This window comes from Temnothorax americanus, unplaced genomic scaffold, assembly GCF_048541705.1.
Source record: "Temnothorax americanus isolate GAGA-0224 unplaced genomic scaffold, ASM4854170v1 Scaffold10, whole genome shotgun sequence".
NCBI lineage: Eukaryota > Metazoa > Arthropoda > Insecta > Hymenoptera > Formicidae > Temnothorax > Temnothorax americanus.
Genome location: NW_027509231.1, coordinates 1,414,527 through 1,421,827, shown reverse-complemented (window position 1 = coordinate 1,421,827; position 7,301 = coordinate 1,414,527). Strand labels below are relative to the sequence as shown.

At 29.1% G+C, this 7,301-nt stretch overlaps 1 pseudogene across 1 annotated transcript; it reads left to right on the top strand.

Annotated features, from left to right (window-relative positions):
* Positions 1-226: 226 nt before the first annotated feature.
* LOC143901141 (uncharacterized) lies at positions 227-3,364 on the top strand (annotated as a pseudogene). Its single transcript, XR_013257997.1, has 3 exons — positions 227-409; positions 987-1,349; positions 1,547-3,364. The product of XR_013257997.1 is annotated as an uncharacterized LOC143901141 (transcript).
* Positions 3,365-7,301: the final 3,937 nt, after the last annotated feature.

Sequence of the window (7,301 nt, the reverse complement as noted above, 5' to 3'; positions counted from 1 at the left end):
AAATGAGAGGTCAGTATTTATCTATATCATCGCGCGCATATGATTCATTTCATACTAACCGTGCATCAGATTGTCGTAATTCCGCAACTAGGAAATTTGAATAATTAATAAAACATTTGTCGAATTAGGTAATTAATGTAAAAGATTTAAACAATTCTAAGTTGTGGTAAACATTAACAATAATTATAATTATAATACATTGGCAATGCAAACTGCGTATAGCATTATGGATGTAGACATTAATAATGTGAAGGACATATATGCGTGTGAAAACGACGGACTAAAAGAAGCCGTTCCCATTATAGTCTTTGTATTTAATCAAAGCAACAGTAACGATGGTATTAACTTCGACAGGAATTCCTTGTCGAGCGTTTATCTACATATTTTATGGAATGGCATGTACGAGTACGTGAGAATGTTTTATAATGAATTTCCGCAATATGACAATTTGTCTTACAGACTTGGCTTACTGCGAGCGTGTCGCTTATGACAGGTTTGTTAGCATTAGCAAGTTTAAAAGATACGGAATTATATACTAATATTTAAATTGTACAATAAAAATGTTAAATAAAAGTTTTACGACAATATTTAAGGGGAATTTCTTATTATTATTTATTTTATTATTAATTGTGCAACTCTCATAAACCATTACTTCTTATAAATTTTTTCTTTTCTTCTTATTGTCTTTCTATCGTCTGTCATTTATCTTTTTTTTCCTTTTTTTTCTTTCTTTTCTCTCTTTTTTCTAACGCTATTAAAAAGGCTTTGTATATTGAATGAATTTTTAAAAATATTTAATATTGATGCTACGTGATATTAATGCTGTTTGATATTAATGTTATACAGAAAAAAAATTAAATTTATTAATTATATTACAAAATGCACATTATTTTGAAGTATATTTTATTCTTTTTTTATTTATATACTTATACCACTGATAATCTTATCTAAAAATGTCACTTAAATAAAATGTTTACATTTTACAGCACTCCTACATTCATGTGTGCAGCCGCAGAGACCCGCGAATCTCGATCAATGCATCATAAAAGTAACATTGATAATTTGAAAGGAAACCTTTGCAAAGGAATTCCAGAATTGAGCGTTCCGCTAGGCAATCCATATACTTTTGACGAACTACTCGTCTCCGATGCGCCTAATACCAAGATATACATTAGAGATGCGAAAATAATGGGAATGTGTGATTTTTTCGCCCTCCTTGATACAATCTCACAGACAGACTCCACTTCGATATTGAACTCTTATTCAAACGGACTCAAGTGAACACCACTTATGATTTCAACATATACTGGTACCCATCTCTCATAAAAGATTGGTTTATATTACTATAGGTATGTAAATAGAGTGAGTGAGTGAGAGAGAGAGAGAGAGAGAGAGAGAGAGAGAGAGAGAGAGAGAAGGAGGGAAGGAGAGAGAGAAAGAGAATCGATGACGCCAATGTTATACGACAAAAAGATACACTTTAGATAAAACATTTTAAAACTATTATTTATATTTTTATTGAAATTACTAAATTGTGTGCTTGCAGATAATATTGAAGCAAAAATCGCGATGTGGACATGAAACTGGCAGCTAAAGACAACAAAACATATGCATACATATCGAAGTTAAAGATTAATATCGACCCCAAGAACTACAATGCCGAATTTGATTTGAACAAAAAGGAATTAGGATAATTCTATGGAATTGTTAAGAATTTTGTAGGCAATCAAGAAAAGATTATTAAAATTCTTAAACCGGTTTTAGAAGAAACGATCTTCAAACGGGTCACCTTGACGTGGTTCCAAAATGATGTGGTAAAACACTTTACTTACGAAGAACTTTTCCCTGATCGAACATAAACCGTCCATCAAAACATTAAAATCTATTGATCATTGATCATTCCGTTCTTTTGTGATCTATTTAAAGAATAACTGGTTCAATATTTGTTATAATATTTTAAAAAACTGACGAGATTTTATTTTTGTAAGAATGAAAACAGACATATACAATAGAGGAGGAAATAGAATACAATATGGAATACACATACGTTGCATAACCGTTATGCAATTCATCATCCGCAGTAAATTGAAAAAAATTCGATCTGATGCAGATATGGTAATGTTTAATCTCTTAGCTCTACACTTGTGATTATTCTTATATGATTCGTTGTTTACGAGTACGCTTATTTGCCATTGAATTTACTCATCTATATTGGAAAGTACATTGCTGCAGCGTATTTAATTACCAGATTCTTGTTGCGTTAGAACTGTAATTTTGAAATATATATATATATATATATATATATATATATATATATATATATATATAAATACAAAAGAATCTGATTTATTTCAATTTCTATATGTATTGCTATGCTATTTGTGATTACGAAAAATTTATTTATTACAACTCGATCGTTATTATATTATTATTGTTGTAACTGAGATGCAATAAATTTGTTATAAAAAAAAAAAAAAATTGAATATAACATCTTTAAACAAATTTGATTTATAGATATTACATCTATAAATTTAAAGTGCCAAGTTATTTTTATTGAAAAATTTGAATAGCATGTTTTTTTATTTTGGTTTTAACGGTTTAAAAGCGGTGATTTCAGTCTAATCAACAAACAACGTTCTGGAGGCCTCGAAAATGCAAGAACGATGATTTGAAGCATCTGCTCGCTGAGAATCCGGTTTAAACGCAAAAAGAACTTGCAGAGCAGTTGGGAGTGACGCAACAAACCATTTCCAAACGCCTACATGAGATGGAAAAAATTCAAGAAAAAGGGAAATGGATTCCGCATAAACTCATTGAAGCCAACAAAAATTAACGAGTGGCGGGTCTTTGTCTTCTCAATAAGCAGCGTAAGAAGTGTTTCTTGTAGAAAATCGTTGCGGGGGACGAAAAATGTGAATACTATGATAATCCATGATAATCTATGATAATCCAAAACGCAAAAAGTCATGGAGGAATCCAGACGAATCATCAACATCGATCGCAAAGCCAAACATATTCAGAAGAAAATTCTGCTCTGCATTTGGTGAGATATCAAGGGAATGATTTATTATGAGGTGCTGAATCCGGGTGAAACAGTTACTGCGGATTGCTATCAACGCCAATTAATCCATTTAAATCAGGAATTGGAACAAAATATAGAGCTTATAGAATATCGATAATGCAATAAACAATACCTTCCGCATTACAACGCAAGATCCGCATTATGACGCGAGAGAAAGAGAGAGAGGACATCACATGGATGTTCTTATCTATACTGTTTGAAGCTACTTGCCGAAGCTACGAGCGCACACGTTACATACACACGTGCCTTCTCTTCGTGTGCGTATTCCCACCACGTGAGCCGTGTTTTTAAATGTCCACATCAATTCTGGGCATTCTGGCACCATTGATGTCGACTGGTGTGGAGTTTTCGGAGTTATATCCATTAGTTGCAAGAGTTTTGAAAGTTACTTTTAGATTGAATTAAGCTTGCGATAAATGTTACCACAGCCTCAGTGGTCGAATTGGCACGACACCCGCACGGTATACGGGAGGTTCCAGGTTCAAACCCTGGCTGGGGTGATATTTTTTCGCAATAAAATTAAAAACTATTTAATTTAGAAATTACATCAACGGACCAAAACTATGGTCGAAATTAATAATGTCTCGATATCGATCTGAAAAAAGTGCTGTGTGAATCCGACAAACCAAGTTGGCTCACGGTTTTTTCAATGTTCATATCGGAAAGACGTTATATATATTGCCAGTCAGGTCGATTTAAATTACTTTAATTGAATTAAGTTTCTAAAATATTTTGCTAAATCTCTGCCGCCGATCTTGTGCCGCCGATCCTGTGCCACCGATCCTGATGTGCCAGCACCAATCCTGTGCCGCCGATCCTGTGCCGTCGATCTTCTGTCGCCTCCACCAAACCTCCGCCGAATCTCTGCCGTTTGTATCCAAATTAAATATGGTAACTGAAAATAAAATTGCAAGCAAAATATAAATTTCTGATATTTCTAACAAAATATGAATGTTTAATAATTCATGGATTACTCATTATTTACATAATACGTTAAACGTAGTTTACATTGTATACGTAGATGTAGATTATTATATTTTATGCATAAACACTCAATCCTGGTTAATTTACTTTTCACTGACAAGTATATATATATATATATATATATATATATATATATATACGGAATGCAGAATCTAATTAAATTAAATTAAATCTGCACAGAAAAGTATGATGTTTACTGTGTGTCGATAAATATGTTTTCACAGTGATATTTTTATTCGTGCTTTCAACCGCGTCGCGTCAACAACGAAAGAAATGGAATTGGAATTAAAGCAACGAGAAGAGATTTTACTGCTTAATATTGTATGTTACCAAATTTGCAAAGAAATATTTATAATTTCGTCAATAAAAGTATTCCTTAATTTTCTAATTTTAAGTGCTTGTCAGTGACTTATCTCTGTTCTACGTTTGATAATGATAATAACGAATTTATAAAAATGATACATTTTGACAATTTTTATTATTAATTCTTTGTGATCACATTTATCTACAGTTTTATAATAGCCACATCGAGGTCAAAACGATTCCGGCAACTTTAATCGGCTGTCGTATCTACAGTTTTCATTATTTTGACTTGAAAAAATTACTGAACTTTCTTGAAATGTTGTAAAACCCTACCGCAATATTAATTTTGTTAATTATTTAATATTAGCATATTGAAAAAAAATTGTAAAAGTGTTAAGCTTGGAGTTAGTGTAATTCTGCTTTGAAAAATTTTTGGAGTTATGCTAATCCCATAAGTGTGACCACCAAGGGTTAAAATAATAATAATAAACTTTTTAAAAAAATTTTTCAAAATCTGCCAGTAAGCAAATTTCTTTTTGCCTAATTTTAAAATTTTCCAAAAATATTATTTTATACAAATATTAGCATTTTACAAATACTCGGTTACACTTAAATTTTATTTTGTTCCTCTTCAATTAATAACTAAGTAGGTGTTTTATAAATTTTGTAAAATTTAACAATACATTCCAGTTTTATCGACAATAATTTCTGTAATCGTTAATTATTAACATTTTTTGGTAGTAAGCTTATAAAAAATACTTATCTTATTTAATTAATCTAATCATAACATTTTTTTTATAATCAAAATAAGTGAGAAAGTATTTGCTTGTTAAATGTGAACTGTTTGCAAGGTAATATAGATAATATTTTTTCTTTTTTATATTGCTCAATTTCTAAAGAATTTGAGATAAAAATCGAAATATTAATATAGTAACTATTATAATCAATGTATATAAATAACTTCATTAGCATTTACGTGAGCACATTATTTTCTTGCTTTATCATCATTTTATCTTGACGCAATTTCACATGCAACGTTTTTTAAACGTTACACGCTTGTGTTTTCAAAAGCGCGTTAGAAATCTCGTAAAGAGAGTTATTTAATTAAATTATTAAACAGAGTTATATATAAACTTGGAATATTTTAATCTAATTTACTTTTTTTTTTAATTATTGATAAAAGGAGTCAACATATAATGTCGATAAGATTAACAGTATTCTTTAAAACTATATATTATTATAATACATTTTAATACGTTAATTTGCTAATTGCTAATATATAAAAAAACTTTCTGTAAATAACATTTTATTCTTTGTTTTTACGGAATGCTTCTAAGAATTCTTTACAAATTTCCGCATTTAATCCATTTAACGTTGAACACCAATGTCACGTCTGACGACAGTAGACGTGTCATTAAATTATTTATACAACTTCCTCGTATCCTCGCAGCTAAATTGCTTCGATAAACATCGTTGCTTATTGTTAGTAGATGTGGTATTACAAAAAAATGGCATGCCAAGTATTCAATGGGAAAATGAAAGATTTTAAAACGATATCTATAATGGAGGTTTAATCGCGGAATCTGTTCACAAATGCAATTTCTTTTATTTTAGTACTGTATTAATATTTTTAGCATCTATTTTATAGATTGTACTAGATTAGAAAGGATACTATATGTCTCAAGGACACACACATTGCACTATAGAATATGATTCTGAATTAAATGAAGTAGAATATTTGCTTTTCGCCAAATGTCAAGGTCGATCAACGATTTTAAAATTACACTCGACTACGATTGATCATTGATAAATGTAGAAGTCAATTACGTTATTATTACGCTACTACTTTTATACATTATCTGATATCAATTTTTTATAGTTTAACTAATATTAATTTTTATTGTTTTTTTGACATAATTTATACATATAGAAATGGCGTAGATTATGTCACAATCGGCTAACGATATTAGTAAGCTAATTATTATTAGTAAATTCTAATTTTTATAATCAAATACTTATTATTTAGTCTTTCATTTTAATTAAAATGTATATAATTGATTAATTAACTTAATTCTGTATTAAAATTATGCGGATGATTATTTGAAGATAAAAATAATCTTTAATTCTCTATCAAGAAAATATTTATGAAAATTCATATATTTATACAGTTTTTTTTCAAATTTTTGCGTCCAGAAAATACAAAATTGATAGATTGATTTGATTTTATCGAGAAATATTCTAGAATGTTGTTGAATATATACAGAAATTATAACAACTTTACAAAAGAAATGTAGATTACATTTCCAGGATAATGGGCTTTTTCGAATAATAATTTAGAAGATATTATACATATATATTTAAAGAATATATCTATTTTTTGCAAAACATAATAAGTATTCTAAGTTTATTTTTGAATAAGTATATACAAATAAATGTAAAAAGGCTAAACTTAGATGAAAGTTTGATGATGTTATATCTTCAATAATGATTTTTTTAACAAGGATATACAAAACATTACTAATATAGCATCAAAATTAAATAGTATACTATATTTATTATCTATTTTATGTCATTAACTTGTAGAGAACGGAAAAGTCTATTTTTAGACTTGAAACTGTTTATACACTAAAATATAAAGTTTTTTATATTATTCCGTATAAGTTTCGTAGTTGCGGGAATCCAAGGTAAACAAGTGAGATGGCTAATTACGAGAACTGAAGCGATTTATACTTTTATTTTCTTAAAACTTATTTGTATAAAACCTTTAGATATTATGTCCCCTCTACCTTTACGTTTACTATTTTTTTACTCTACTTTTACATTCCAGCTAAGGCTTTAATCAACATTTACCTCAACGGCATAAACTCTATCCAATTAACAATTGCATTTTTTAGCTTTAAATTTCATAATATATTTTTATAACAAGATTTTG